Source organism: Poecilia formosa, unplaced genomic scaffold (assembly GCF_000485575.1).
Source record: "Poecilia formosa unplaced genomic scaffold, Poecilia_formosa-5.1.2 Scaffold400, whole genome shotgun sequence".
In the NCBI taxonomy this organism is placed as follows: Eukaryota; Metazoa; Chordata; class Actinopteri; order Cyprinodontiformes; family Poeciliidae; genus Poecilia; species Poecilia formosa.
In genome coordinates this window covers 476,410-482,143 of record NW_006800339.1, presented here as the reverse complement: position 1 = coordinate 482,143, position 5,734 = coordinate 476,410, and the positions used below count along the sequence as shown (strand labels likewise).

The following is a 5,734-nucleotide window of genomic DNA, read 5'->3' as shown; positions in this document are numbered from 1 at the left end:
TCAAAAAGTCACATTTTACAGGCGTTACACCATTACCTACCAACCCAAGCAAAGTCAAGCCCCAGCACGTGTGGTCAGCTGGTTTTACCGCTGTATCCGCTGCACAATGGCTGCTAGAAAAAAAAGTGCTTTGTTGTTGATTTACCATCCAGAAACCCCTTGCTGCATTCTTGTTGACTGCGCAGAAGGTTCCACTTCTGCTTTTCAAAGATGTACGGTTGTATAATTGTGCATCTGTTGGCAGCCATTTTCACATGCCAGTGTAAACGTTGGGTTGGGGGCGTGGCCAGCAGCAGCTTATTTGTATTTAAAGTGACAGAGACGCTAAAACAGCTCATTCTTATAGGGACTCAAAATTGACTAAAATCTCATCATCTAAGAATGATTTTGTGCAGAAAATGTGACAGATATGTTTGGATTTAGCCCATCCTAACATGTCAATGGAAGCATAATAGGTGACCTTTAACTGAAGGCCATTTGTCCAACAGTTTCCCAACAGGACCTGAGGTTCTTACATGAACACATTTCAGCCTTACAGCCAACTGATCATATGTTTTCATGCCTTCCCGTCATCAGGATGTCTGAGCGGACCTTTCAGTGAAAGTATCCTCAGTGCTTTAATGGTATAAACCAAAAATTATGAGCAAAAAGTCTTTTTTGTTTTTTTTTTTGTTTGTTTGTTTTTTTATCTTAGCTTGAATTATATGTTTGTTATCTGAAATTATGTGAATGTATTTTTCTAAATCTACGTACTGCAATAAAAGTTTATATTTATAAAAACGTAAAAAAAAAAAAAAAGACAACGAAGAAGGCAGTTTTATTCCTGATGTGATTTTATGATGACTAATAGCAATATGGGATCATGGAGATTTTAGCGACACAGTAAAGAATGTGAGTTTACAACAGAAAGCACATGTCCTCCCGATATTTAAAAGTCCAGCGTTGCCAGATTGAAAGGACGGCGAGGGGGGAAGCGTGCAGTAATCCAGCAAGCCTTCTGCAGCTTTCTGCAGACCTGTGGTGATAGTTTGCACATGCTCCACAACCTGGACTTCATTAGGCCTCCTTTTCTCATCTCAGCCTCTGTAATTCAAATAAACAGCAATGAGATTTCCAGAAGTAAAGCTCCATTTGGGTGGGGGGTCCAAAAACTTCCCTCAGCTCAGGCCAAACCAAAAGTTTTTCTCCTGAAGCGAAAGCCAAACCCCACCGCCTCGACATGTGAGCTGCTGTCACTCACTCAGCTCTTCCTGCAAATTTGGGGGAATTTACTGTAAATTTTCCGTTTCAATACGTGTCCACACTGCAAAAACACAAAATCTTACCAAATATTTCTAGTGTAAATACATCTCTACACTTGAAATGAGACAAAACTAACATACAAGTAAGATATGGGAGCTTGTTTAGAATCAATAATTACTTTTAAAATAATTTATTCAGCAATGTCTTGTACATCGGGTGCTGGTTTTTATTTTTTGTCTTTTTGAACAATACAAACAAAACTCCTCCCACATTGCAAAAACTCAAACTCTGACCGAGTAGTTTTAGTTTAGCTTTTAGTGTAAATATCTTAACTTACAAGTAACTTTTCAGCAAGAAATAGGAGTTTGTTTTAAGTCAATAATTCCTCAATATAGATTAAATATTATTGTTTCAATTAGCAGATTATTTCACTTATAGCAAGACTTTTTTTCCATGTTATAAAAGAAATAATCTCCCAGTGGAACTGGAAACTTTTCATCGATATTAAGGAATTATTTACTTAAAACAAGCTCCTTTATCTTGCTAAACAGTTTCCTTTAAGTTAGTTTTGTCTCATTTCAAGTGAACTGAAATATTTGTACTAGAAAGTAGAATGAAAATACTTGGTAATGTTTTGTGTTTTTGCAGTAAAGACAAAAAACAAAAACAAATGTAAAAGTAACATTCCAATAAGATAAAATAATGATAAAAAAGTACTATTTCCACTGGTTGGTTATTTTATTTATAACATGGAAAAATGTCTTCTTATAAGTTAAATAATATTTTTAAAGGATAGGCCTCAGTGTCAGGAGATAGAGTGAAAAAGAAGTGGTCCAAGTACAGAGCCCTGTGGTACACCCTGTGGTAAAACAACTTTCTGGATGATTTTTTTTAATATTAATCCTCACAGGGATTTTTTTAAATTTGCAGGGGAACTTGTACTTTCTTTTATCAGTTTTAAAGAATGACTTACTTAAAACTAGCTCCTATTTTTCACTGAAAAGTTACTTTAATGTAGTTTTGTCTCATTTCAAGTCTACTAATTTATTTGCAGTGTGACCTGAGTGGAGAGTCAAGATGGAGGCAGAAATGTAATTTTTTAATGTTTTTCTCTGTGGATTCGTGGGATAAGATCTAACGGCTGACCTAAATAAACAGAGGCTGCTTGTCTGTGCTCACCGTTGAGGTTCGGCGAAGGAGGGAGGGGGAAATGGCAGCGACTATAGCGGGAAGCAGGGAGGGAGAGGCAGGCACCCAGGATAAAGTTACCTGTGCACAGGTGACCTCGTCGCCATGGGCAGTGGATTAGCTGATTGTTGGGTATCGGGTGACTCCTCCTGTAATATTGAAGAGGGTGAAAACAGCTTTGTTGGAGCCCAGAACAATATCCCATTTGCAGCAGAGGCTCCACAGTCTGCGGCTCTCACGGGGAGGAGGCCAGAGGAAAAACTCCAAATTCAACCTTTTGTGTTCAGCAGAACAAAGATGAAAACCAGAAAAACCGGGATAATTCTATATCTTTGAATCAGTGTGTCATTTTGTCCACAATTTAAATCGACAAACATAAAACCTGAGCTGTAAAAGAGAGGGAGCTCCTCCCAGAACTTTGGCCTTATTAAAAACACTGACCCCTGATCTTTCAGATGGTTTCAAAGCTGACATTTAATGCGGCGCAGCAGACTGCAAGCCGCATGTAACATGACCTGGGGAGCAAGGTACTCCACCACTCTACGTCCCACTAATGAGAGGGCAGGGGGTCAGCGGGTACCAGCCGGCTGCAGACCCACCACTTTTAACCAACCTGGTTCTGCCAGAAACATCGTCTGTTTGCTCCGATACTCAGCGGCAGAATCAAATTATGTTGCTTTAGAGGGAAAGTATTACACAAAATACACATTTTATATGTTTTTATACTTCCATTTTGATTTCTACTGCTTGTAAAGACAAACCAAGCGTTTACAAAAAGCTTGGGTTGTTTTTTTTGGCAGTAAGTAATTTTTTGTTTGTTTGTTTTTGGTGTCTGGAAAACGAGCCATTTAAAAAAAAGAAACAGATTGTTGAGTCCCAGTCTATGGTTAATGCACAGTTACCTAGCAACTCCAGAACTCTAGGGGCTGCTAGGCAACCCCTAGCAACCCCGCTGTATATGTACAGCGCATATAACGGTTCAGTCAACCGTTATATACGCTGTACAATGGCTGCTGGAAAAGACAAACGCTTTTTTGTTCATTTACCATCCAATGAAACCACTTGTTACATTGTTGTTGGTTGTGCAGGAGGCTCTATGTCTGCTTTTCTAAGATGCACGGTTGCATAATTGCGCATCTGTTAGCAGCCATTTTGTGCCAGTGTATACATGGAGTAGGGGGCGTGGCCAGAAGCAACTTATTTGGATTTAAAGTGACAAGAGGCAACAAAACAGCTGTATAAACACAAAATCTTGTCTATTTTTGTTTTTTAATTTCTACCACAAATATCTTAGTATACTTAAAATATGACTAAACTAACTTACAAGTGACCCTTTAACAATGCAAGCTTGTTTTAAATCAATGATTCCTTAATATTGAAAAAGTTGTAGTTCCTCTGGTAGATTATTTCATATAAGATGTGAAAATTTATTTTTATAAGTGAAATAATCTACCAGAGGAAGTAATGAGGAATTATTTACTTACAACAAGCTTCTACATTTTGTTAAAAAGTTACTTTTGAGTTAGTTTTGTCTCATTTTAATGTACAAAGATATTTTCACTAAAAATTCAACCAAAGACATTTGGTTAGATTTTGTGTTTTTGCAGTGAAAGAATGATTTTGTGTAAAAATAAAAGATGTGACAGACATGTTTTGTGTGGATCCTAAACTGTTCTCAGTAGGTCACCTCTAACTATCGGACAGTAGTTGGGAGGTTTCCTGACTCTAGCAACTATCTGCTGTCGCCCGTCACTCAGCTGCAAGCATGCAACCAGCGCATGATTCACCGATTTGTCCTGGATGGCATGGGGCAGAAAGCATAACTCATGCGGACAGTTTTAAGCGTGCATGTGTGGAGGAGGAGGCAGCAGCAGCTGTGAGGCAGCATCAGGGCCGTCAGAGGTGTTTCCCAAAGAGAAACCAGCAGGCTGTAACAGGAGCAGGAGCCCGGATGACCAGAGAGGATCACAGCTGCCGCACGACTCCTCAAACGGCAACAACCCCGGAGAACGACTGTGACTGCACAGCGCCCCCTCCCTGCCAGCACCCACATCTCATCTCAGCCGCGTTTAAATCCTTCATTTTGTTTGTTTGTGTTTGTCCGCCTGCCTCGTTTGTTTATTTATCAGCCCTGCAGCCAGAAAACGGAGCCTCTTTAAAACAAATGTCCTCATCTGCACACCCGGGGTGTGTTTACCGAGGCAGAGCTCTGTAAAAGCCGCCTCTTAATTGCATATTTGTGGAGGTGGGCCCTCTGAGGAAATGCGTAATGATTTTGATGGTGCAGGAAGGGGGGCTCTAACCCCAGCGCACTTGTACCAGGTCTAATTTTCCAACATGACAGGAAACTCTGTTAAGCTGATAATTGCAGCTCCAATTTCATTTAACTCACTCATGTCAACAGTTGTGTTTTGTTTTGATGGAAGGAGCTGCACTTTTCCCTCTTCTCTGGATGTCTCCACTTCAACATTTCTAATTATTTTTCTTAGAAATAGCAAAAATGATGCGCTATTTGCTCATTTTACTTAGGGAAATAAATGATAGAAGACGTTTAATGGTTAAGAAAAACTTGAGGACGGATGTTTGTTTTGAGTCTAAAGCTATCTGCTATCAGATATGGTTCATTAAAGCTGTGCTCATTCATAAAAAATAAGAAAAAGAAAGAAAAATACTTTTTTCAGGGTGACATTTTTAAGAGCTGATTTCCTTTTTTTTAATTCATCTTTCATCGTCTCCTTTTTTAATTGCAAAAATAAAAAAATAAAAAAGACTTTGACTATCACTATGATTTCTGTAAACAATTTCATGCCCATCTTAAATCTGTGAAAACCACTTTAGGATAAATGGCTGATTTACTCTTTTTTCACGATGAAAATGTTCTGACTCCCTAAAATCTGAACATCTAAGATTTCAGCAGCACAAAAGCTGCCATTGTGTCCGTTTTTTAAAAGTTAATAAAGAGTCCAGAGAGAGAAGAGAGGGGGAGAAATGAATCCTTTCTGCATGTAAGCCTCTTTCTGAGAGCAGTTCCGAGTGATCGACTGCCCCGGGATTGCTTTACGTGTCCGGGTTGTGAGAAGCAGCGCTGGCCGCCGCAGTGGAGGAGGCGGAGAGTCCACATCTTGAAATAATCTGGCCCCCCGGGCTGCGGGGGTTAAAGGAGGAGGCGCGGCGCAATGTGGTAGAGATATTAGAGAAACCCGAGAGGCGCTCATCAGACAGCTCATTTACTGAAGCACTGAGGTTTTACACAGCCGAGACGCAGCCGGAGCCCACTGCAGTCCACGCAACGTGTCCTGCGCAA

At 39.9% G+C, this 5,734-nt stretch overlaps 1 long non-coding RNA gene across 1 annotated transcript; it reads right to left on the bottom strand.

The window, feature by feature from the left end:
- Nucleotides 1-681: 681 nt before the first annotated feature.
- On the bottom strand, nt 682-2,913 carry LOC107833517 (uncharacterized). Its single transcript, XR_001659263.1, has 2 exons — nt 2,512-2,913; nt 682-1,083 (listed from the first exon to the last, which is right to left on the bottom strand). It is a non-coding gene; the product is annotated as an uncharacterized LOC107833517 (long non-coding RNA).
- Between the last annotated feature and the right edge of the window lie 2,821 nt (nt 2,914-5,734).